A 26,141-nucleotide genomic window follows, 5' to 3' on the forward strand; every position below is an offset into this window, starting at 1 on the left:
ACTACTACTAAACTTGCTTTCTTGCTGTTAACAACTAGAAAACTAGAAAACGAAAATGAAACAATTCTTTCCAGACTATGGACAACAGGTAGTACAGGACTATGATCCTTGAAAAAAGGAAAACAAAAGAGGTAGGCCTCACTATCATTCTGAATTTCTGTCTGGAATTACTTTCTGTATCCCAGGACAAGGTAGAAAACCTAAGCCTTTGATGGTAAATATTAACCTATGCAGAATTAGGATGAAATTCCACAAGACTAAGTAAAGAACAACTGCTGGACCCAGAATTGGCCTTCTAAGAAGGTCCTCATTTGGATAAACTCTTCTACAACTTAAAAAAAAAAATCACTAATATCATTTTACATTATTATCTCATAAAATGAATGGAAAATAGAAATATCAAAGCCAGTAACTTATCTAACTCAAAGTTACTTTGTGTGTATATGTATACTATGTATACTTTGGCAGTCTAATAATATATATTATTACATTATATACATGTTTATATCTAGTACATCTAATATATACATATATATTATTAGACTGCCAAGGTGACAAATTTTTAATGTTGGTCAGACAATTATTATTATTATTTAAAGTTTATTTATTTTTTAGTAATCTCTGCTTCCAACATAGGGCTTGAACCCACTACTCCAAGATCAAGAGTTACAAGAACTTCCAACTGAGCCAGCCTCTGGTCAGATAATTACTGTGATTAACCAGTATACTGCCTTTATTTGGGAAGATAAAAATAAGATTACCAACCAAGTACCATCAAAATTACCTGATTTCATTCATATATAGAATTTAAGAAATATGACAAATGGAAAAAAAGGAAAAAGAGGAGAGAGATTGAGAGATGCAAACCAAGAAAGAGACTTTTAACCATAGAGAACAAACTGATGGTTAGTAGAGGGGTGGTAAACCTGGGGGAATGGGTGAGATAGGTGATGGGGATTAAGAAGTTCACTTGCTGTGATGAGCGCTAGGTGATGTATGGAAGTGCTGAATCACTACACTGTACACCCAAAACTAGTATTGCACTGCATGTTAACTAACTGGAATTTAAATAAAAACGTTAAAAGAAACTATTTAAAGAAGAGGCATGATTATGGATTTTGAGATATGTTTACTTTTTGGGAACAAAACCTCATACAGCATATAAATCCCTGTTTGATTTTGGTAGCATCAAACTCATTATCTGTTTTTCCTTTAAAGTAAAAGCAGGAAATATTTTAACTGGGTAATGAAAAAAATGAATCAAAACCATATCTATTCAAAGTTTGTCTTCTCAGTTGGAAACCATAAATTGTCTTTTGGACTCCTTTTGGAATGTAATACAACTGAGCTCTCTGGAAATCATTGAAGACAATCAACACACCTCCACTGGAAGGAATAGCTAAGGGAGAGAGGGGAGGTGGAAAAGCCCAGAGATCTAGAGAGACATTTTGGAGAAAGGCACTGTTTGAGCTTGTTCTGGGAGGGCCCAGCTGATCAGTTAGATTACCTTTCCAAACACAACAAAAGCTCTTTAGGGTAGAAGTGCAGTCCCTGGGTAAATCTTCCTATTTAAAAGCAGAGATTGCCTGTGGCATTGGGGCACACCCAAGTTCTCTGACAACTAGTTTCAAGGCTTGAGAGGTAACAACAAAAAAAAAAGGAACCAAGGCAATGGGATTTCATCAAAACTGTAGCACTAGCCTCTAGTACAGAGACAGGAGTCAGTCACAAGAACAAGGTGGGGTGAGAGAGGGAAAGGGGGAGGAAAGAGATTGACTAGGAAGCAGGGATGGATTAAGAAAAAAAATCTGACCAACTTGAACCAAAGTTGTCCAAAGAAACCACTTCAGTTCCAATCCCTTTCGTAGGTTCATTGACCTTCCAGCCTTCTATTTTCTCCCATTTTTCCTCACTATTTTCCTTTGAATAGCAATGGAAGAGAGTGCACTAGCTTTCTACAAGGATGATTTCTCCCTAAATAATAGTTTTATTGTCAGCCAGATCTAGTTATAATCTCAAATCAGGTCCCTTTTCAGCTAAATGACCTAGCTTAGCCCAGTAGAGTTCCTCACTCAAGAACTGGAAAAGTGATGGTTACCACCCAAGGTAGTTTTGGTTAAATTCCATGCACACTGCAGACACTCAATAAATGTGAGTGAACTCACTGAAACTCTAAGACAATTGACTGGCTGAACAGGTTTGAGTTGTTGTTACTAGCCATGTGACCGTGGACAAGGCAGACCACTTGGCTAAACCTCAGTTTCCACAGCTAGAAAATGAGAAAGTAATAAAATGGTGAATTGCCTATCTCATGTGGTTATCTGGGAGGTTAGATGGAAAGGAGAAAAAATATATATATATATATACATATATAATTATTATTACATATTAATTACATATTAATATATGTATTCCTGGACTTGATTCAATAAGAATTAATTAAATGTTCACACTTATTATCCCTTTTCTCTAAAACAGCTGCTGATGCGCCCCTTACTAGGGATTCAGAGCCTGCCCAAGTAGCATGTCGCCTCACTGCATGACATCAAATGACACGTGAATGGTGATAGTGACCTGAGGACAGAAGGTGAGTCAGAAATGCTCACGTTTCATTGTACTTACTGCCTGAAAGCAGATAAAACTGAAAAACAGAATGAACACATACTTCATCTTACTATTCTAGCATCAAGACAATGGCTTTCATTTTAAACTGTTCCCAAGTCCCTAATTTATTTAGAAATCAAACAGAAATGATAGAATTCCTTCTTTAATGAAGTACTTGACCAGTTGTGAAAGGAGCAGCATTTCTTGAGATATGAAAACTCAAAAAGACAATAGCTGTCATGTTAGCAAAACTGAAACTATTCATCATCATTTTCTGATTTAAAAATGATAGTAATTCAAAATATTTACCAAAGAGACCTTTAACTGAATATTACTGATAAGGAACAGGAGATGGGATGTTTGTATAGAAAGAATACAGCTGGGAGCTTTGTCTTTCACTGAAGAGCTCCGGAGCTCTGCCTGTGATGGTAGGTGCTATAGAAGCAGATACAAATAAGTCATGATCCAGAAGCCCCCTCTGTCAAAAATACTCAGAATATAATAGCTTATAATGGAGAAAAGTATTTTAAACCTTAAGAAGAAAAGTGTACATATATACTAAGTATTAACAGGCTGAATACACTTTTCTACTAGAATTTAATTTTAATAACCCAGCGATGACTATTAACCATAAAATGGAGGCTCAAAGCCTCAAAGCTTAGCTTAATGGTAAATGATAAATGTTCACTGTTCTCTGCTATGGGCCAGACACTAGCAAGAGAGAAAGCCTTGCACACAAGTACCTATAAACTAACTGCAATACACTTTGCTTAGCATTTGATTGTGACACCAGAGAGCTTGTTAGGAAAACCGAATCTCAGACCCATTCCAGACCTAATGAATCTGATTTTGCCTTTTAACAAGATCCCTAGGAGAATTGTTTTCACGTTGTGTTTGAGAAGCACAGCTGTGGCAGATGTACGAGCAAAGGGCTCTGCGAACTCATAGGAGGGAACAGCTATCTTCAAAAAGACAATGGCTGGAAAGCTATATCAAAGCCTGAAGGCAGCATATGATGAGACATTGTCCACATCAGCTTACCTCTTCACAAAGGTAGATATTTCCCTTGGTGAGGTGCAGGTAGGTGTATTAGTAAGAAGTACAGAATTGACAGGTATATTACCTAGTACTATACCACACATTGGTGAAAAGAGTGACAATTAGACATATTTTTGAGCTCATATTTGCATGTACTTATTGTCCTAGGCTTGTGTATTATGGTCTTTAATAACATCTTTGTTGCTCATTTCTGTTCACTGAAATGATTATTGGTGACTATTTGCATAATATAGACTTTCACAGGAAAACTTTGCCAACTGTCTCTTCTTGATGTCCAGGGTTACTTGGCTCTCCGTTGACCTGATACTCAGAGAGGCAAGTCATTTAAATGGTAATTTGCATTGAGGAGGATTAGGGAACAGAGTTTTCTTCTGTTTGAAAAATTGACCAGTCACATGATTTAACATAATCAGGCCTCCAAAGGCCAGACCCAGACTTGGGCTGTGACTTGTAAAACAGCTCACTGGTGTTGATTCCAGCCCCATCCACCTTCAAATCTAGATCATTTCTGTGTGATCTATAATGAAAGCCACACACTTTGAAAAGGTATATTCTAACAGATAGCAGTGCTCATCTAGTGACAACAATTCTTCCCTTTCTTTTTTAATTTTATTTTATTTATTTATGATAGTCACACACACACAGAGAGAGAGAGAGAGAGAGAGGCAGAGACACAGGCAGAGGGAGAAGCAGGCTCCATGCAGGGAGCCCGAAGTGGGATTCAATCCCGGGTCTCCAGGATCGTGCCCTGGGCCAAAGGCAGGCGCCAAACCACTGTGCCACCCAGGGATCCCCAATTCTTCCCTTTCTTTATGAAGAAGACAAAAACGGCTTCCCACTCTTTCATGTACCATGCAGAATGTTCTAAGAATGGGCTGAGGGAAGCTGTCAGCAGAGATGACAGTGTCCTTTTCTGGGCAGCTGCACTGAAGCTGCAGGCTAGAGTGCTCAAAGCCCAATGTAACAGAATGATAATAATGAATAGATTTCCAGCTCCTTCTAGAAGCAGGGCCATGTTCTAAGTTTTACATTAGTGAGCTTATTTAAACCTTACACTGAATCTCTTAAATAAATACTATTATTGTAGTAAGTTGTAGTAAGCTGAGGCAAATGAGATCCAGAAAGGCTTAGAAATTTTACCAAGATGACTCAGAACTGAAATTTGAATTTACATTCTGAGTCTAATTGAACAGAGTATCAAGTAAAAAGAAAAAATATTGTCTGAAAACATTCAACTGAGAGTGTGATCTCACACAACACATACACTCTGCTACTATATCTTGCCATGTTAGATTAGGCACAGCAACGTAATGATTGAAACTTGTTGAAAATACTGAGAGTCGGCTTTAAACACATCGCAGTATAAGGTGGTATCAAGTGTATCTTGAGTGTGTGGATACAAATAAGCAATAATCTACAGGTAATTACAGAACTGGATTGAGTTGAATCATAACGAAGTCAGTTTATTGTTGTGCCCAAATTGCGAATCCGAGAAACCACCAAGGAGCCGACCCCGATGCAAACACACCAGGGTTGATTTACAAGCTCGAGCTTGGGTCCAAGTACACCCGACACAGCGGAGCAGGGACTTGGACCCCGAGGTGGGTTACAGCTGGGTTTTTTATAGACTGGTCTAGGGGATTTTCAGAAGGGATGGAAGAATTTCTCAAGTTCTGTTTACATTTTGATATGGGGCTTTCAAGGGTATTGAGCTCTGTTCTCATTCTAAAATGGGACTTTCTACCACGGGTGTGGGCTCTGTTGTCTTTCTGATATGGGATTCTCTGCCGAGGGCAATTCTGAGCTCTGTTGTCTTTCTGATATGGGATTACCTGCCGAGGACATTGAGGACATTCTGCAGTTTTTCCCAAAAAGTTCAGCTCTTATTCACAGGGACCTAAGATGGCTGTACTTGTGCTAATGCTAAACTTTAGGTGGGATGGCCTTAATTTTTCTCGGCCTCCACATTTATGTCAGATGTGACAGCTTTCTTCTTTGTCCTCACCTTAGAATAATTAAAACAGCTACATTGGTGGTGAATAAACCATCTCTGAGGGACTTTTCAAGGGTTTGAGATGTATTATCTTATTTAATTACCATCATAATCCTAAAATTAGGTATTATTCCCCTTCTAAAGACAAGAAAGTGGTAGAGAGCTTAAGAAATTTAAGCAGGATGCCACGGCCAATAGTAAGTGGCAAAGTTAGATATTGAACTTCACAGTCTAATTTCTGAACATGTATTTTTAGCAACTATATACTGCCACACCTGAGAGATGAATCAAAGGGCCAGGTTTTGGAGGGGAGTTTGGTTCACAAGGATATTCTCAAAGACTACAGAGTGCTAAACAGAAAAAGTGCCTTTTTAGAAAAAGCTTCTCACCGATGACTGAGCTGAGATGGAACTACCACTGTGACCATGTTCTGGTTAGTTTTTTTCAAAGGGTGGCCCTTTCAACTATCCCGTTGTATTGAGACTTTAGATCCATGCTGATTGAGGCATCCTGGAATTCAGACAGGAGAAGAAATCAGCTGAAACTAAGTCACCCTTTAGATCCTTTGCTTCTGCAACAAGTTATCTTCACTGCTCGCTCTTGGTAATATTGGATTGGCAGCTTCTGGGCAATTAATGGGGTGGGCTGTGGCATTTCTTCTTAAAACACCTTGCTCCAGGCAGCCCGGGTGGCTCAGCAGTTTAGCGCCGCCTTCAGCCCAGGGCGTGATCCTGGAGACCTGGGATTGAGTCCTGTGTCCGGCTCCCTGCATGGAGCCTGCTTCTCCCTCTGCCTCTGTCTCTGCCTCTGTCTCTGTGTCTCTCATGAATAAATAAAAATATTTTTTAAAAAATCAGTTGTATTAAAAACAAAAAACAAAAAACACCTTGCTCCTGGGAAGTTTCAGTGGCTCCCCCCTCCCCCTATTCCTGTTGTTCAGCACATCCCTGCCCTAAGGTACACCAATGTGCAAATTACCAACATTGATGGAAGCCCAGGACACATGAAAAACCAGTCATATGCCACATAATGCCATGTTACACAATTAATTTAAGGAATTGAAGGAATTAAAACAGTCTTTTCCAGGCACTGCTTTTGACTCCCCTTCTAGCATGGCATCCCCTCCCCTGTATCACCAATATTTCAACCTTTACCTTTTCTTCTGTAGTACACTCCACTAGCTAGACCGACTTAGTTTGAGTACTTCCTTTCACATTCCCTAGGTCATTTATGAAGTGGAGACAACTTTCTCTCTGAGCCACAGATACATTCCCTTGCTCCACAGACCAGGTTCTGCTCAGAGATCTGTCGGATGTCTCATTAACAGAGCCATGCTGATTGAGGCATCCTGGAATTCAGACAGGAGAAGGAATCAGCTGAAACTAAGTTGCCCTGAGGGCTCTGGACAAAGTAAAAATTGACTCTGGAGGAAGCAGGTTCTAGGGAAGCTCCTCATCTAGCTTCAGGTCTGGTTTAACTCTCCTGTCTATGGATCAATTGGGAGAAGATGGGCCAGATTGAGGAACACTGAGACACTGTATTGTTCTTAGCACTAGATGAGATTTTGGCCAATTATGAACGGATGTGTCAGTTTGGTATGACAGTGGGACCAGGAGAAACAATCAGGTGGGCCCCAGTTCCCACAGGGAGTCAGAGAAGCAGATAATGGGACAAGAGGTCAGCCACCATAATAATACGGTTTGAGAGAAAGGCTGCTTCCTGGTCAGGCTAGATTAATCCTCAAGCTTAGCAAAGGACAGAAGAAACAAATCCACCCCCCCACCACACACACACACACACCACCACCACCACTTTCAGAGAATAGGAACAAGCTCTCTTTGACTCAAAGCCTACGTGGGGCTGAGTCCACATCCAGAGCAAAACAGGCCAGGAAGCCAGGACTGGACAGTCCTCCCCCTCTCCCATTCACACTGTCTCTCACTCTAAAGAAAGCCTCCAAATAGTCCCCACCTTCTCTTCCATATACATAGCTTCAGAGTCATAGAATCTCACTTTGAGACCAAGCCAGAGACTTCTGAGTCTAGCTTCATAAATCTTCTAGTTCTCTCTTCTCATTTTCTTGTCCTTGGTTTAAGGCTTTCTAAGGGAACTTATTCCCTGCACTCTAGATTTAGATCTATTTATTTTATTTGATTTTTTTTCAGAACATATGCATTTCTCTGAAATGCTTGAGCTTCTTCTCCAGGGCCTCTCTATTTCTTCAGAATTGGTTTTTTCTCCCCCAGCTGCCCACGTCTGGGGTGGGGGTGGGGGGTCAGCACAGCATCAACTCTCTTTTGTGACAATTACTCCTTAAACCTCCAGGCTGGGATGACACTAAAACCAGTATTTCCCAAACAGAAGACATAACCTTTATTCCCCCAAACTGCTGTGCTCCCCATGTTCATTGTTTACTACATCTACATTTATTTTCTCCTTTCAGTATTGAATATCAAAACAAAATCATACTGAATGCATCCAAATAAAGCTTCCTAGATTGGGTACCCTATTTTTCATCCCACCTGCTTTTGTGTAGCCCCAGTGATCTCTTGCTTAAATGGTCACAAAGTCATCAATGAATGTCCTGTACCTTCACTTTTTACTACTCTTCCCCACAATTAGTCTTTCATAGAACTTCCTGATTAATATTACTGGAACAAATCACTAATCATATAATTTCCTGTTTTGATATCCAATGCCATTATTTTCTGATGTTTCTTAAATGACTATGGGTTCTTGCATACTTGTGATCTGCCTGGCATCCTACAGTGGAAACTGATGTCATCCTGGGAGTATACTCCAGTATCATTTCGGAGATTCATAATCTCAGTTTCTTATAGATAGATCTTCCATCAATACTCCCCATCACCACTACATAGCCTAGCAACCTCTATAATGGCAGAGAGAATAGTAAGTTTTTAAGTTGAAGCCAACATTCCCACCCTCAGCTACCTCTATGTGGTCTGGATAATCTAACTCTTGGAATCGAAACACTACTCCTTACCCAGTGCTCAAGCATGCCCAGAAGTTCTTTTTAGGTGATGGTTTTCCAAGGCAAGAGGGGGCTGTAAAAGAAACACCAGGTTACTGTGAGAAATTAGCCTTAGATTGTCTATTCAGCAACTTTGCAAGCTGTTTTACAAGAATGGCAATGTTAATGAGAGATCCAGAATGTTCTGGGCACCCTCATGCCTCCCCCCACCCTCCAGGAAGTGCTGCCATAATGGGTGTTTACCAGTCCTGATGGGCTCTTCCCACACCATCAGGCAACCAGTCATGAAAAGGAACCAATTTTTTTTTCTCTAGCCTACTAGTACCTTTTTAACCCTTAGTCATATCAATGATATGGAAATTGATAAACTGCAGGAAATGTATTCTTAAAGTGGGGAAGGGATGGCAGGGAGATGTGGAGAGAAAAGATCCCATGATCTCCATGGTTTTATATAGGTAGTTAAGACACCCTTAAATCTGGGCAACTTGACAACTTAGGTTGATCTCTTCACCTTGCCAACTAAAATGTTCTGCAATTCTTCTTAAGTTGTTGACAGGTTGTTAAAGCAGGGCAGCGTGCCCTCATCTAATCTGCCTCAGCGCAAGTCTTTGCTCATGGGCGTGAATCCCTGGCCTTGCTAGGGAAAGGCGTGGCTTTAGGAGAGTGTTACCAAGTTCATAGTCTTGAAGTCATAGAATAAAAGACATCAAAAGGCTTGTGTTCCTATGAATGGGCGCAACAGGCAGGACCTGGCCCTGTTAGGTAGGAGGTATGCCCAGGCTGCCCAGAGAGAGAGAAAGAGAGAGAGAGAGAGAGAGAGAGAGAGAGAGAGAGAGAGAGAGAAAGTTCAGAGGCTATATTTGGGCACATTTATTTATGTTTGTACAGTGAAAGCCTCCCTAGGCAGAGTCATCCAATTCCAGCAGGCTTTACTGTGGTCTAGTCATCATTTAATTTGAGGAGGATGTATAGTTTTGGCTTCATGAGCTTTGTGGATGAAATGGTGATGAGTTTGCTGCAATAAGGTTGGAGTTGATACAATAACTTTCTGACCATAAACATGATAGCAAGGAAGAGAAAAAGAAAAAAAATCATTTTTTTAACCCAACAAAACAAGAACTATATTTCAAATCCTTTTTCCGTTGGAACCAAAAATGTAAAGCCTATTCCAAATATTTACCATATATATATTAATATTTTATTTTTATATTCATGATATACATAGAGGAGGTGGGGGCAGAGACACAGGCAGAGGGAGAAGCAGGCTCCATGCTGGGAGCCTGATATGGGACTCAATTCTGGGACTCCAGGATCACATCCTGGGCCAAAAGCAGGCACTAAACCACTGAGCCACCCAGGATCCCTCTTTAAGGGGTAAAGTCACAGAAGTTAATTTCATAAGAATCAGAGCACAAAAGGCCTATATAATCCAAATATTCTCCAGCCTTGAATGAAGTTGCATTAATATTGATACTTATCAGGGGCGGGGGCAAGGAGTTACAAAATTTGTGGAGCCTGATGCAAAGTGAAAATGAGACGCTGCTTATTCAAAAGGCAGGAAAAAAGCAACTAAAATATGAAGCTTTTTCATTTCTTCTGCAGCCTTTCTTTTGACCTATAATGGTTTAAATGCCCCTAAGTAAAGAAAATGTAAAAATTGCATATTATTAGCTTGAATTTTATCACTCATTTCTATATTGTGCAGTGTGATTTTTTTTAAAAGCAAATGTAATAGTACTTCACTTTTTTTTTTTTGCAAAATCAGTGACAGTACACAAATTTCCCCTTGCAGATCATGCATACATATGCGATTCTTCCTTTCCAGAATAGTGGGAACACTGGACAAAACTCAACTGTTTTAATTTTACTTCTTGATATGCACACATTGTGCCAATATTCTACCTTTGGCTTACTACTGATGACCAAAGGACAAAGAGCTGTGGGTTGCCCTGTCTTTCCTTTTCCTTCCATTTCATTATTTTCAGTGTAAGTGGTTGGCTAATATGGAGGCCAAGAAAATTAAGGCCGTTCCACTTTAAGTTCAGCATTATCACAAGTACAGCCATCCCGGGCCCCTGTGAATAAGAGCTGAACTTTACCTTACTTCAGTTACAGGAAGAAAACAGCTTACAGCTTAATGTCCTAGAAAGGCCCACATGAGCATAAGAACTGAGCCCAGGCCAAGGGCAGGAAGCGCCTATTAGAATGAGAAGAGAGCTCAATGCCCTTGAAGGCCCCATATCAGAATGTAAACAGAACTTGAGGAATTCCTCCCCCCCTTCTGGAGGTCCCGAGACCAGCCCTTAAAACTAAGCTGAAACCCACCTCGGGGTCCAAGTCCCTGCTCCGCTGTGTCGGGTGTACTTGGACCTAAGCTCGAGCTTGTAAATCAACCCTCGTGTGTTTGCATCGGTGTCGGCTCCTTGGGGGTTTCTCGATTCCCAATCTTGGGCACAACAGCTAATATAAGGAATTAACGTAAGAAAAAAAGGAAGCTGTACATCATGCTGGGTTCCTGGGGACTCAAAGTTCTCCCACATATTAGCAGTCTAGTTACAATTCTCTCTCTCTCTCTCTCTTTTTTTTTTTTTTTGAAGATTGTATTTATTTATTAGACAGAGAGAGTGAGAGAGAGCAAAAGCAGGAGGAGCAGGAGAGGGAGAAGTAGGTTCCCCTCTGAGCCGGGAGCCTGATGTGGGCCTTGATCCTCGGGCACTGGGATCACAACCTGAGCTGAAGGCAGATGCCCAACTGGCTGAGCTATCTAGGTGCCTCTCTAATTACAATTCTTAAAAAACAAAGACAAGAGTTAAAATTAAAGAAACACAGTGATGAGATAGGTATCACCAGTCAGGATTATATGCTAAGAAAGTAGTAGAGAGAGTTGAAGAATTTCAGAGGAGAGAAAAAAACAGAGTGGGAAAGGTCAACCTCATCCATCATATCAACCTCATCACATTTTAAATAAAAAGAAGAGTCTCTTCTGTGGGATAATTTGAATCATGGTCAGAATTTGAAGAAGTGAAAATGGAAAGAAAAGCCAAGATTAGGGCCAACATGGTGAAAAATTAGGGCAAAAAAATAGTCCTGGATCAAAGTGCGAGACTCTAGCTAAAACATTTCAATTATTGCTGGAGCCATTGTTATGATTAATAAGAAAAGAATAAGAGCTACCATTTGGTAATTCCCTGCTCCATGCTAGGAACTGTGAATTAATGACAGTTATGAATTAATTAACTCCTTTCATCTTCATGACAAGACATGAGTTAGGTACTATTAATCAGGTTCATTTTTACAGAAGAGGAAATTATGTTAAATAACTTGCCCGTGACCTCACAGCTGGCAAATGGAAATGCCAGAGTGTTTCAGGGTAAATGATTGGAACATTTGGATCGGGGCATGACAAAACGAGAGATAACTGAATCTGCCAATGGGCAGGATCTGTGGATGGGGCTGTCTGATCGCAGCTGTTACATCAAAGGCCATATAGAAACATATACACATGAGGGGCACCTGGGTGGCTCAGTCATTTAAGCATCTGACTTTTGATCTGGGCTCAGGTCATGATTTCAGGGTTCTGGGATCAAGCCCAGCATCATGCTTCAAGCTAGGCATGGATTCTGCTTAAGATTTTCCTTCTCCCTCTGCACCTGCCTCCCCCCAACTTGCACACATGTGCACACACAGGCTATCTCTCACTCTCTCTGTATCTCAAAAAAAGAAATTCACGTGAAATTTCAAAAGCATGGACTAGGGAGCAATGGAAATGGAAAAGGAAAAGAAAGACGTAAGGAACAGTACAGTAGAAAAATCAACAGGTTTGCGGGTTGGGTATATCATTGGCTAAAAGACAGCTAAGAATCAAAGATGGTCAGTTTATACCAGAGATTATGTTAATCCAACCCTGTCACACTTTGTGCAAATCAACCAACAATTTAGTGAAGTAAACGATTTATCTTGGAGCATCAGCACTTCCTGTTTATATTTATTCACGTATTCATGAGTATTTGTTAAGTACTACACAAGGTCCTGAAACAACCAACATTTCAATGGACAGTGTTCTACTGAGCACTTAAACCCTTCTAGGTACTGGGGTTACAAAGGAGAATGAGGTAGATAAAGCCCCTACTCTCAAAAAGCCTGCAGGCTATAGTAGAAGAAATAAAATAGACAAATAGGAAAGGAAAAAAACCGAAAGGACATAGGTGCCGTTCTCCCAAAATGATAATATCAAAATAATAAATAAGTAATGTAAAATAAAATTAGGATAACATCAGAAAAAAATAGGTGCTATGAAGTAAGCCAGTTACAAAGCAGAGCGGTGAGTTTGAGCGTGACCAAGGGTTAGCACATTTAGACGGGAACGATCCGCGTAGGCCCGCCTGGGTGGCTCAGTTGGTTGCGCTCCCAATCTTGGTTTCAGCCCAGGTCGTGATCTCAGGTCTTGGGACTGAGCCCTGCATCAAGCTCCACACTCAGGGCAGAATCTGCTTCTCCCTCTCCCTCTCCCTCTGCTCCGCCCCCGCCCCCCTCACTCTCTTGCGCTCTCAAATAATAAACAAAAAATATTTTCAAAAAAATGGTCAGGGTCATCTGAGGACATCAGCTGAACTGTAATTTGAATAGAGTGAAGGCAGCCACGTAGCAAATGATTTGGGGGTGAAAGGCCCCCAAACTAAACCAGGGTGGTATGTTGGAGAAACAGCAAGACCAGTGTGGCTGGTGGGTGGTGGGGAGCGGGAAGCCGACGCGCTGACCTGGGGGTCTGGGCCATGGCCCGGTCACGCGAAGCCAAAGGACCCAGTTTCTCTGCCCAAGCAGCTCCCAGTCGAGAGCAGGAGGCAGCATCATAAGCAGATGCTAAGTCTGCAGCAAGCAGCCTGCTCAGCAGATAGCGGCGACAGAGAGCGACCGCACCTGCAGGGACTCCCCTGTCTGCCGCGCGGTCCCCCCAGCACCAGCACCTGCACCTGCCCCGGCCCGGCCCACCCCGCGCAGCGCGGCCTCTGAACCGGCCGGCAAAGAACCGGCCTTGCTGCCCATCAAGGACTTTGAGCCTTGGGAAGAGACGCACCCAGTACAGGGCCTGGGACCTTCTCCCTGATTTCGTGAGATCAAAGCACTTTACAAACATCCACTACCTGAGCATATCACGTTGCAGAATGTCAGTGCTGTGATGAGTCTGTTTAAACTCTGTGCTCACCCTAGAAAGCCTCACTACACTGGGACTTCCGCATGGACTTCAGTGAGCAGAGAGCCTCCATTTGTCTCTCCTTCTCTACTCCTAAGAGACTATCTCAGCTCCGGGACTGGGGGATACTGGTGAGGGCGGCACTTGGCAGAAGTGTTAGGTTGGTTCCTCACCTCACAGCCCATTTGAGAACGCTTGTTAATGAAACTAAGACTGTGTGTCCAACCCTGCATTCGTCTCGTCCTCTCTGCCCTGCTCTATGAACTCAGTGGCACCTGTCATCTTGGCCAACCACCTCACAAACTGACTTTGTCACCAGAGAGAGGAAAGAAAGCACAGATTGATCCATGCTTCAGAATCACTGCTTGGTTTGTTGAAAATTTCAGATTCCTAGAACTCTCTCAAGAGCTCTTGACTCAAAAAAAAAAAAAGAGCTTTTGACTCAGAATTTTGGGAATCTCCATTTTAATGAGCTTCCTAGTTGCTCCTTCTGCAGGTGCAATTGAGAACTATTGTAGAAAAAGCAACTCCAATCTCAGGTCAATTTGGTCCCATTCAGTACATATTTATTAAGCACCAAAGGCACTAAAACCAGAGGTTGCTGAGGATACAGAAAAGGAAGACCCACTTCCAGCTCAGGAAATACACATTCCAGAAAGAGGAAAAAAGAGACTAGGAAGACAATACAGAGCATGATAAAGATACGTAGAATATAATGGTGAGTCAGAGTAAGCAGGGATGATACCCATTTGGTTGTCCAAGGAATGAAGGGTGCAGCCCTTCCAGCTGGATATTGAGGGATGGCAAAGATTTTAACTGATCACATCTTAGTGGTCAGGAACACAGGCTCTGAGGTGAAAAAGTCCAAGATGCTGGTTGTGGCTCTGCTAGCTGTGTGATCTTGGGGAAGTCACCTAACATTTCTGTGTTAGTTTATTCATCTACAAAATGAGGTGGCTGGCAAGAGGATTTGAGATTCTTTCTACTCAAAAACTTTGCTTCCCTGGGGTGGGGGTCTGGAGTAGGAGTTACAGCTTCTCAGACCCACTGGGTAAACCCTTGAGGTTTGGCACGGTATTGGCAGTGAGAGCCAGGTGCCAGGTGGAGAGGTGTGTTAAAGCCAGCACCCCCTTCGGCTGGGCTCCCAGACAGGTTTGGTGAGAAGGAGAAGTGCTGTTTGTGTAGTGTCTGTCACTGCAGGTTCAAAGTGCTTTACTTCTTATTAAATACTCACTGTAAGCACAGACTACAGACTCCTGTGGCTGCTGCTGCCACATTGTGATTTGTTCTCCTAGAAATAAACAGATTTTCTCACAGGAAAAGTCCCTTAGGCCTCCATAACTTACATTGAACTAAGAGGAAAACAAAGATTGTGAAGAAATACATGACTGGGACCTTTGTCCTAGAAATACATGGATCTCAAGGGCTCAGGAATTCAGAGATGGGTTTGCTGGATATTTGCCCTGGCAGTTTCTTTCCCCTAAGTCCATTTACCACCCAGATCATGGTTATAAATATTTTTCTTTCTGCTTTCAACTTAGGGACAGAGGCTTTGCAGGGCATAGTAGGGGGAATTTGTCCAGTAAGAATCAGGCTTATGGATTTTTCTGGTGCTACTTCTGAGGCTTCTGGAGAATGACTGCTGTCTTCCCAGACAAGCAATACCTAAGTGTTTCACCTATTCCTATGTGACTATTCTTGTATAAGAGGAGAGAGCAGGAGTCAAGTCTTCTGGGTTTCTCAAGGTACATAGTGTGATTTGAAAGACTTTGAACAACTTTCAAAGTTTCTTTGTTCATGATTTAAAATGCCTCGAGGCCAGTGGTTTGCAGATAAATGTTTAACTGTCTAGTGGAGCCTCAATCTGTAGCATTTGCTGATTTTCTGGTGTAAATTTTGCCCATTCTTGGCTGATTTCAGTAACAGAAGGTCACTGAACTCGGAGGTGGGGAGAGATGTGCACAACTGCCTGTAACAAGTGAGCCCCACCTAGCTCCAGCACACTACTGTTGGAAGATATTTCTTTGCTCCTCTCCTGCACAAAACTAGGCTAGCCGCTTAGCAGAAAGGCTGCGTTTCTGAGAAAGAATGAACCAGAATCAGTTTTAGGAACTCAGAAGGCCTCCTAAGTGCTAGGACTCGACTTGCTCTGTCCAGGTATTCTAAATCAAGAGCTGCTTGGCTGAGATCAAAGGTCACAGCTGCAATCTAGCCACCAGTCACATGGGCTCTTCTTCAGAAACTTCATCTCTACTTGGTTCTGGTCACTGCTGTCATGAGTTACCACTGTTCTTATCCCACTCTAAAATTATTCAGGGGAACTGAGTTGGGTCAGAAGGTTGGAGAGAGGGGAGCCAGCTGCATCTTTATTCAGCATTGTGAGGTTGAGAGTCTCATGGAAGACTTTGAACTATTATTGACACAGATGGAGATACTTCAGTGCAAACTCCAGAAGGATTTTGAGATATAGAAGTCTCACTTTGTGCTTATTCAAATGTAGCATTAGGGATTCCAGTATTTGGACACTGCTAGGTATTGCTTCTTTCTGGATATATTTTCTTCTTTTCTTTTGAAATTTCAGAGCAAAGAAATAAATGTTCATGGAAATAAAAATAAAGTAATACAGACACCTATAAAATAAAAGCAATATTCTTTTCCTTCCCGCCTCTGATTACACCCCTCAGAATTAACCATTACTAACCATTTGGCATGTTATCATTCCAAGAGAATTCCTATTCATATTTAAACATGGATTTAGGGCTTTGTTTCTGTTTTTAGCATGTTTGTTTGATAGTATACAAATGAGAACATAATGTATATAGTTTAAAACTTGTTTTTTCAATTAACAAAACACATAATGGGTGTCTTTTTTAATAGGTCATTCAGCTGTATATAGCTCATTTTAATGCTTAAAATTCCAAGAAATACCTTGGAAGTGGTGCTATTTAGATGGCTTCATCCCCCACCCCCCCCCACCCCACCCCCCGTTACAAACATGGAGAAGTAAGCTACTTGGTCAGGTGGAGGTAACTGATTACATTTGATGATTCCTTGGAAGACAGATTGCTTGAGCTCAAATCCTGGCCTGCTACCTGCTATCTGTGTGACTTTAAGCAAAGTATTTATCCTCCAAATTTCATAATCTGCAAATTGAGGTTGATGATAGTAGTGTTTAATGTTGTCATCAAGATTAACCAAATTAAAGCTTAAAACAAGCTTAAAACAATACCCGGCATACAAAAAGCACTCAATCAATGTTAGTTTCTATTATATGAATCTGTACACACAGTAGCTTCTCAGTTTTCTAGATAACTAGGAGTGAGTCAAAATGCAAACAATCAGCTCTGGAAAGTTTCTAACTGGCTTCAGGACTCACCTGCTTGTGGGCATTCCCTAGAGCCATGCCTAAAGTCTTCATACTTTAGGGGTGCCTGCATGGCTCAGTCAGTTGAGAGTCCAACTCTTGGGTTTGGCACAGGTCATGATCTCATGAGTCATGGGATCAAGCCTTGCTTCATCAGGCCCTGCGCTTGCTTAGTGGGGACTCTGTTTGAAGATTCTCCCCCTCTGCCCCACCCCTCCCACCCCCGCCTGTGCATGCACTATCCTCTCTCTCTAAAATAAATAAATATATCTTAAAAACAGTGTTCATACTTTACATTTTGATAAACAATGTCAAATTGTTCTCAGCTGTCAAGGTTGTAGCATTTAAATTCCAATAACAATGTAATGTAATGTGTCTCTTGCTAACAACAGAGATTATCATTCTTTAAAAATGTTACCAGTTTGTCAGAAACAAGACAGGAATGTTCCACTCTCACCATTACTGCTTAACATAGTACTAGAAGTCTTAGCCTCAGCAATCAGATAACAAAAAGAAATAAAAAGCATCCAAATCTGCAAGGAAAAAGTCAAACTTAAGCTATTTTCAGATGACATGATACTCTATGTAGAAAACCTGAAAGACTTCACAAAAAAATTAATAGAACTAGTTCACGAATTCAGCAAAGTTACAGGATATAAAATTAATGTGCAGAAATCTGTTGCATTTCTATACACCAATAATGAAGCAACAGAAAATCAAAGAATTGATTCCATTTGCAATTGCACCCAAAACAATAAAATACCTAAGAATAAACCTAACAGAAGAAGTAAAGATCTATACTCTGAAAACTATAGAATACTTGTGAAAGAAATTGAAGAGGACATAAAGAAATGGAAAAGCATTCCATGCTTATGGATTGGAAGAACAAACATCATTAAAATATCTATACTATGCAGGGTAATCTACACTTTTAATGCAATCCCTATCAAAGTATCACTCATAGAGATAGAACAAAGAATCCTAAAATTTGTATGGGACCACAAAAGACCCCTAATAGCCAAAGGAATGTTGAAAAAGAAAACCAAAACTGGAGGCATCATAATTCCAGATTTCAAGTTATATTACAAAGCTGTAGTCATCAAGACAGTATGGTAGTGGCACAGAAATAGACATACAGATCAGTGGAACAGATTAGAGAACCCAGAACTTGACCCACAAATATATGGCCAATCTAATCTTCAACAAAGAAAGAGTATCCAATAGAAAAAAGTCCCTTCAACAAATGGTGTTGAGAAAATTGGACAGCAGCATACAAAAGACTGAAACTGGACCATTTTCTTACACCATGCACAAAGATAAGTTCAAAATGGATGAAAGACTTCAATGTGAGATAGGAATCCATCAAAATCCTGGAAGGCATTAACTACAGGCAGTAACTTCCTTGACCTCGGCCACAGCAACTTCTTGGGAGACACGTCTTCAAAGGCAAGGAAAACAAAAGCGAAAATGAACTATTGGGACTTCATCAAGATAAAAGGTTTCTGCACAGCAAAGGAAACAGGGAACCTAAAGAATGGATAGAGATATTTGCAAGTGACACGTCAGTAAGGGGCTAGTATCAAAGATATATAAAGAACTTCTCAAACTTAACATCCAAAAACCAAATAATCCAGTCAAGAAATGAGCAGAAGATATTTCTCCAAAGAAAACATACAGACGGCCAACAGACATAAGAAAAAAATGCTCAACATCACATCTCTTCAGGGAAATACAAATCAAAACCAAAATGACATACCACTTTATACCAGTCAGAATGTCTAAAATTAACAGGAAAGGAAACAACCAGTGTCGGTGAGGATATGGAGAAAGGGGAACCCTCTTGCACTGTTGGTGGGAATGTGAGGTGTCCCGGCATTTCACTGCATCTGTATCTTTGGGGTAAATCCCTAGGAGTGCAATTGCTCGGTCCTAGGGTAGATCTATTTTTAACTCTTTGAGGAACCTCCACACAGTTTTCCAGAGTGGCTGCACCAGTTCACATTCCCACCAACAGTGCAAGAGGGTTCCCCTCTCTCCACATCCTCTCCAACATTGGTTGTTCCCTGCCTTGTTAATTTTCCCCATTCTCACTGGGGTGAGGTGGGATCTCATTGTGGTTTTGATTTGTAGTTCCCTGATGGCAAGTGATGCGGAGCATTTTGTCATGTGCTTGTTGGCCATCTGTATGTCTTCTTTGGTGAAATTTCTGTTCACGTCATTTGCCCATTTCATGATTGGATTGTTTGTTTCTTTGCTGTTGAGTTTAATAAGTTCCTTATACATCTTGAAAACTAGCCCTTTATGTGATATGTCATTTGCAAATATCTCCTCCCATCCTGTAGGTTGTCTTTTAGTTTTGTTGACTGTTTCTTTTGCTGTGCAGAAGCTTTTTATCTTGATTAAGTCCCAATAGTTCATTTTTGCTTTTGTTTCCCTTGCCTTCAAAGATGTCTCTTGCAAGAAGTTGCTGTGGCCAAGTTCAAAAAGGTGTTGCCTGTGTTCTTCTCTAGGATTGTGATGGATTCTTGTCTCACATTTAGATCTTTCATCCATTTTGAGTTTATCTTTGTGTCTGGTGTAAGAGAATGGTCTACTTTCATTCTTCTGCACGTGGCTGTCCAATGTTCCCAGCACTATTTATTGAAGTGACTGTCCTTTATCCAGTGGATAGTCTTTCATGCTTTGTCGAATATTAGTTGACCATAGAGTTGAGGGCTCGTTTCTGGGTTCTCTATTCTGTTCCATTGATCTATGTGTCTGTTTCTGTGCCAGTACCACACTGTCTTGATGATCACAGCTTTGTAGGACAACTTGAAATCCGACATTGTGATGCCCCCAGCTTTGGTTTTCTTTTTCGATATTTCCCTGGCTAGTCGGGGTCTTTACTGATTCCATACAAATCTTAAGATTATTTGTTCTGACTCTCTGAAGAAAGTCCATGGTATTTTGATAGGGATTGCACTGAATGTGTAAATTGCCCCGGACAACTTCACAATATTAGTTCTTCCAATCCATGGGCATGGAATATTTATCCATCTCTATGTGTCTTTGTCAATTCTTTCAGAAATGTTCTGTAGTTTCCCCATTGAGAATGATATTTGCTGTGGGCTTTTCGTAGATGGCTTTTAAGATGCTGAGGAATGTTCCCTCTATCCCTACGCTCTGAAGAGTTTTGATCAGGAATGGATGCTGTATTTTGTCAAATGCTTTCTCTGCATCTATTGAGAGGATCATATGGTTCTTGTTTTTTCTCTTGTTGATGTGATCTATCAAGTTGATTGTTTTATGAGTGTTGAACCAGCCTTGCATCCCGGGGATAAAACCAACTTGGTCATGTGAATAATCTTCTTAATGTTCTGTTGGATCCTATTGGTTAGTAGCTTGTTGAGAGTTTTTGCATCTGTGTTCATCAGGGATATTGGTCTACAATTCTCCTTTCTGGTGGGGTCTTTGTCTGGTTTTGGAATTAAGCTGATGCTGGCCTCATAAAACGAGTTTGCAAATATTCTGTCCCCTTCTATCTTTTGGAGGAGCTTTAGTAGAATAGGTATTGTTTCTTCTTTAAACGTATAGAATTCCCCTGGGAAGCCATCTGACCCTGGACTTTTGCGTCTTGGGAGGTCTTTGATGACTGCTTCAATTTCTTCCCTGGTTATTGGCCTGTTCAGGTTTTCTATTTCTTCCTGTTCCAGTTTTGGTAGTTTGTGGTTTTCCAGAAATGCATCCATTTCTTCTAGGTTGCCTAACTTGTTGGCGTAGAGCTGCTCATAATATGTTTTTAAAATCGTTTGTGTTTCCTTGGTATTGGTTGTGATCTCTCCTATTTCATTCCTGATTTTATTAATTTGAGTCTTTTCTTTTTAGTAAGGTTGGCTAATAGTTTATCTATCTTATTAATTCTTTCAAAGAACCAACTCCTGGTTTTGTCAATCTGTTCTACAGTTCTTCTGGTCTTATTTCATTGAGTTCTGCTCTGATCTTTATTAACTCTCTTCTTCTGCTTGGTGTAGGTCTTATTTGCTGTTCTTTCTCCAGTTCTTTTAGGTGTGAGGTTAGCTTGTGTATTTGAGTTTTTTCCAATTATTTGAGGGATGCTTGTATTGTGATGTATTTCCCTCTTAGGAATGCTTTTGCGATATCCCAAAGATTTTGAACAGTTGTACCTTCATTTTCATTAGTTTCCATGAATCTTTTTAATTCTTCTCTAATTTCCTGGTTGACCCATTCATCTTTTAGCAGGATGCTCTTTAACCTCCACGTGTTTGAGTTTCTTCCAAATTTCTTCTTGTGATTGAGTTCAAGCTTCAAAGCATTGTGGTCTGGAAATGTGCAGGGGACAACCCCCATCTTTTGGAATCGGTTGAGACCTGATTTGTGACCCAGTATGTGGTCTATTCTGGAGAAAGTTCCATGTGCACTCGAGAAGAATATCTGTTCAGTTGCACTCGGATGGAAAGTTCTGTATATATCTGTGAAATCCATCTGGTCCAGTGCAGCATTTGAAGCCCTTGTTTCTTTGGTGATGTTGTGCTTAGAAGATCTGTAATTTGCAGAAAGTGCCGTGTTGAAGTCTCCTACTATTAGTGTATGGTTATCTAAGTATGTCTTTACTTTGGTTATTAATTGATTGATATACTTGGCAGCTCCCACATTAGGGGCATAAATATTCATGATTGTTAGGTACTTTGTGGGATAGACCCTTTAAGTATGATATAATGTCCCTCTTCATCTCTTACTACAGTCTTTGGGATAAACTTTAGTTTATCTGATATGAGGTTTGCTACCCCAGCTTTCTTTTGAGGGCCATTTGAATGGCAAATGGTTCTCCAACCTTTCATTTTCAGGCTGGAGGTGTCCTTAGGTCTAAAATGAGTCTCTTGTAGACAGCAAATAGATGGGGTCTTGCTTTTTTATCTAGTCTGAAACCCTGCGTCTTTTCATGGGATCATTAAGCCCATTCATGTTCAGAGTTACTATTGCAAGATATGAATTTAGTGTCTTTGTAGTACCTATTCAGTCCCTGTTTTTGTGGATTATTTCTTTGGGCTTCCTCTTTCTTTTACAGAGCCCCACTTAATATTTATTGCAGAGCTGGTTTGGTGGTCACATATTCTTTCAATTTCTGCCTATCTTGGAAGCTTTTTATGTCTCCTTCTATTCTGAATGAGAGCCTTGGTGGATAGAGTATTCTTGGCTGCATGTTCTTCTCGTTTAGGACCCTGAATATATCCTGCCAGCCCTTTCTGGCCTGCCAGGTCTCTGTGGAAAGGTCTGCTGTTAATCTAATATTTCTCCCATATAAGTTAGGAATCTGTTGTCCCTTGCTGCTTTAAGGATTTTATCTTTGGGATTTGCAACTTACCTATTAAATGTCGAGGTGTTGAACTGTTTGTATTGATTTTGTGGGAGACCTCTCTATCTCCTGGATCTGAATGCCTGTTTCCCTCCCCAAATTAGGGAAGTTCTCAGCTATGATTTGTTCCAATATGCTTTCTTGCCCTCTGGCCCTCTCGGTGCTCTCTGGAACCTCAATTATACACAGATTTCTCCTCTGAGGCTGTCATTTATTTCCCTTAACCTTTCTTCATGGTCTTTTCATTGTTTTTCTGTTTTTTTTCCTCAACTTTCTTCCTTGCCATCAACTTGTCTTTTATGTCACTCACTCTTTCTTCTACCTCATTAAACCTCGTTGTTAGTTCCTCCAGTTTGGATTGCATCTCATTTAATTGATTTTTAATTTCGGCTAGATTAGACTTATTTTCTGCAGTCATTAAGTCTCTTGATTCCTTTATGCTTTTTTCCAGAGCCACCAGTAGCTTTATAATTGTGCTTCTGAATTGGCTTTCTGCCATTGAATCTTAATCCAAATTCTGTAACTCTGTGGCAGAGTACTGTTTCTGATTCTTTCATTTGTGGTGAGGTCTTCCTTCTAGTCATTTTGTTCAGTGCAGAGTGGCTGTATGAGCGGGCTGAGTCAAGAATATCAACCATGACCTAAGTAAATTTCACCCTAGATGATTCTGCTAAGGTCAGAGACCAGAAATTGAAAACAGATCAGACTGGAATAAAACAAAAGGACCACTAAAGTGAAAACCCAATTTTAAAACAAAGTTGTAAAAAATAAAAGGCCAAGTATCCTAAAGTAGAAGTGACCAAAAAAAAAAAAAAAAAGGAGAAGAAAAAAGGGGAGGTTATGTGAGATGGTGGTGGTGACGAAGTTGTAGTGGAGGGAAAATGTAGTCTACCTGTGGGGCTCTAGAGGGTGATCCTCTTATTTCTGAGTATATTAAGTTCTGTATGTTAGATGTTCAGTCCCAGATTTATATAAACCTGAAGTCCTTGTAGAAGGCTGCAACATTGACCACCAAAACATAAATGAGATAAAAGAGGGGGGCAGAATGGGAATGAGGAATCTCACAGAATGAACCAGCATGGTATACCACTTGGTTCTGGGTGCTGCTGGTCATGTTTTAGAAGGTATTAACTTCCATAATTGTAGAACAAGATGAGGGAGAGGAAACAAAAAACACAAAACAAAACAAAACAAAACAAAATACCTCATATATCTCCCAAAATTAAGTTTAGTATGTTGAAGGTAATGTAGAAGTGGAAAATATATCTTGGACCTGTAATTGTAGAAAAACGGAAGTCAAAAAAGAAGAATCTTAAAAATGAAGAGGTAGTAAAATATTGTATTAAGGTGGGAAAAGAGAAGAAAATATTGGAAATTTTCAGTCTCATATAAAAATAAGTTGTCCTGGATAAAGGGGGGGGGAGTGGAAAGGAGGGGTACCTTCTGGTTCTCTATACTGTAAATCCAAAGACTTGCCCTGGAGCTTTCCCGTGCTACTGGGTCAGGAACTTGCTCTTCCCCTGTCCTTCCACCTGGTCTCCTGGGGGAGGGGCCTGCTGTGCTGGTTCTCAGGTGCGTGCACCTGGGGGAGCTGCCCTGCCCGGTGCCAAGCTCAGTGGGAGCTGTTTACTCCTTGACGCCTCTGTTCCCAGGTGACCTCGCCTCTCCCAGGCACAGAGTGACCCCAGGAGGGACACCACCACTGGCAGCGGCCAGGTCCCCCGTTCTGGAGTGAGCTCCCCAGGAACCACCGCAGTCTCCCAGTCCGCACTGGCCTGGATGCTCCCGGGGCACGTGGCACTGACCTGCACAGCTGGGGGCTCCTGGCGGCAGGAGCGTCCTCGCTGTCCTGGGCCCTCCCCGCCGCCGCCTGTCCCGGGGGAGCGCAGGATGTGGGCCGCGTCCCCGGCGCCCTGGGATCGGGGCCTGCGCTGCTCGATTCGCGCTCCCGGGACTGCAGCCCCCGAGGGCAGCAGGACGCAGATCCCTCCGCCCGGACCGGACCGGGACCCGCGCCTGCCCCACCCGCTTCTCCCCAGGCCCGGCGTGGTGCGCGCCTTCCCCAGGGCGCCCTTCCTCTATTATGTCTCTGGGAAAGTGGAGGCTCCACTGCCCCTCCTGGGCTTCAGCTCGATTGCCCTGCTGAGCACCTCCCCGACCAGGAAGATTCCTTGCGGAGTTTTTAAAGTTCCCGCTTCTCTGGGTCTGGGCTTTCCTGTCCCAGAGGCTCTCGCTGCCCAGCTTTAGTCCAGCTCCTCGTGGGCCCCCTCCCCACCCAACTTGATTCTTTTTTTTTTCCCGCCTTCCTACACTGTTAGAAGTGAAAACCCTTCTCTCTGTAGCGTTCCAGCTGTTCTCTCTTTAAATCTCGGTTCAAATTTGTATGTTTTCAGGATGGTTTGAAAGTAATCTAGGTAAGTTGGTAGAGCCAGGTGAGTTGAGGGTCCCTACCCTCTGCCCCCTTGCCCTAGTCCCCCCACCCAGATGTGTATAGCAGCATTACCCACAATAGCCAAACTATGAGGAGAGCCCAAAAGTCCATTGACTAATGAATGAATATAGAAGATGTGATAAATACAGAATGGAATATTACTCAACCATCTAAAGGATAAAATCTTGCCATTTGCAATGATGTGGATGGAGCCAGAATGTATTATGCTAAGTGAAGTAAGTCCGTCAGAGAAAAACAAATGCCATATGATCTCACTTATACATGAAATTGAAGGAAGAAAACAGATGGACATATGGGAAGGGGGGAAGGCAAAAAAGGGAGAGGGAAATAAATCATAAGAGACCCTAACTATAAGGGAACAAACTGAAGGTTGATGGAGGGGGTTGAGGGATGGGGTAAATGTGAAGGATATTAAAGAGGGCACTTGTGATGAGCACTAGGTGTTATATATAAGTGATGAAACCCTGAATTCTACTCCAGAAAGCAATATCGTACCAACATTGCACTGTATGTTAACTATGTAAAATTTAAATAAAATTTAAAAACAAATAGTAATAATTGCAAAAAAAAATGTTAGCAATTTGTCATAATACATATCATGAGGGTTGATTCATCTAAAGAACAAGTTCTTTAGGTACTGCAGATCCTGAAAAGAATGGTGAAGAAAGGGCCGGGGGACATGGTGATTAAGAAGCTCTCCGGACGCCTGAGTGGCTCAGCCGTTGAATGTCTAACTTCTGCTCAAGGTGTGATCCAAGGGCCCCTGATCCAGTAGCATATCCAGCTCCCTGTGGAGAGCCTGTTTCTCCATCTGTCTATGTCTCTGCCTCCCTCTCAGTGTCTCTCATGAATAAATAAATAAAACCTTAAAAAAAAAAAAAGGAAGTTCTCTCATGGCCTTTTACTGGGGACAGCGAGATTGAGAGAGCTCAATATTGAGAGAGCATATTGCTGCTACTGAACATTTAGATTTTCTTCAGTTGATGTTTTCAGGTGAGACACCTTTCTCCCATTCTTATCTAGAGTCCATATGCCTTGTCTAGAGGCACAGACAAGTCACAGATGCTTTGGGATGATTTTGCTAGCAGGCTGTATCACATACCTGCAGGCAGAGGCCATAACAGTAAGAGCTG

The 26,141-nt window shown here is 41.5% G+C and overlaps 1 long non-coding RNA gene across 1 annotated transcript; it reads left to right on the top strand.

Annotated features, from left to right (window-relative positions):
• Nucleotides 1–2,491: 2,491 nt before the first annotated feature.
• LOC119865403 lies at nt 2,492–25,791 on the top strand. Its single transcript, XR_005368410.1, has 3 exons — nt 2,492–2,587; nt 3,469–3,657; nt 25,643–25,791. It is a non-coding gene; the product is annotated as an uncharacterized LOC119865403 (long non-coding RNA).
• The last annotated feature ends 350 nt before the right edge of the window (nt 25,792–26,141 follow it).

This window comes from Canis lupus, chromosome 13 (assembly GCF_011100685.1).
Source record: "Canis lupus familiaris isolate Mischka breed German Shepherd chromosome 13, alternate assembly UU_Cfam_GSD_1.0, whole genome shotgun sequence".
NCBI lineage: Eukaryota > Metazoa > Chordata > Mammalia > Carnivora > Canidae > Canis > Canis lupus.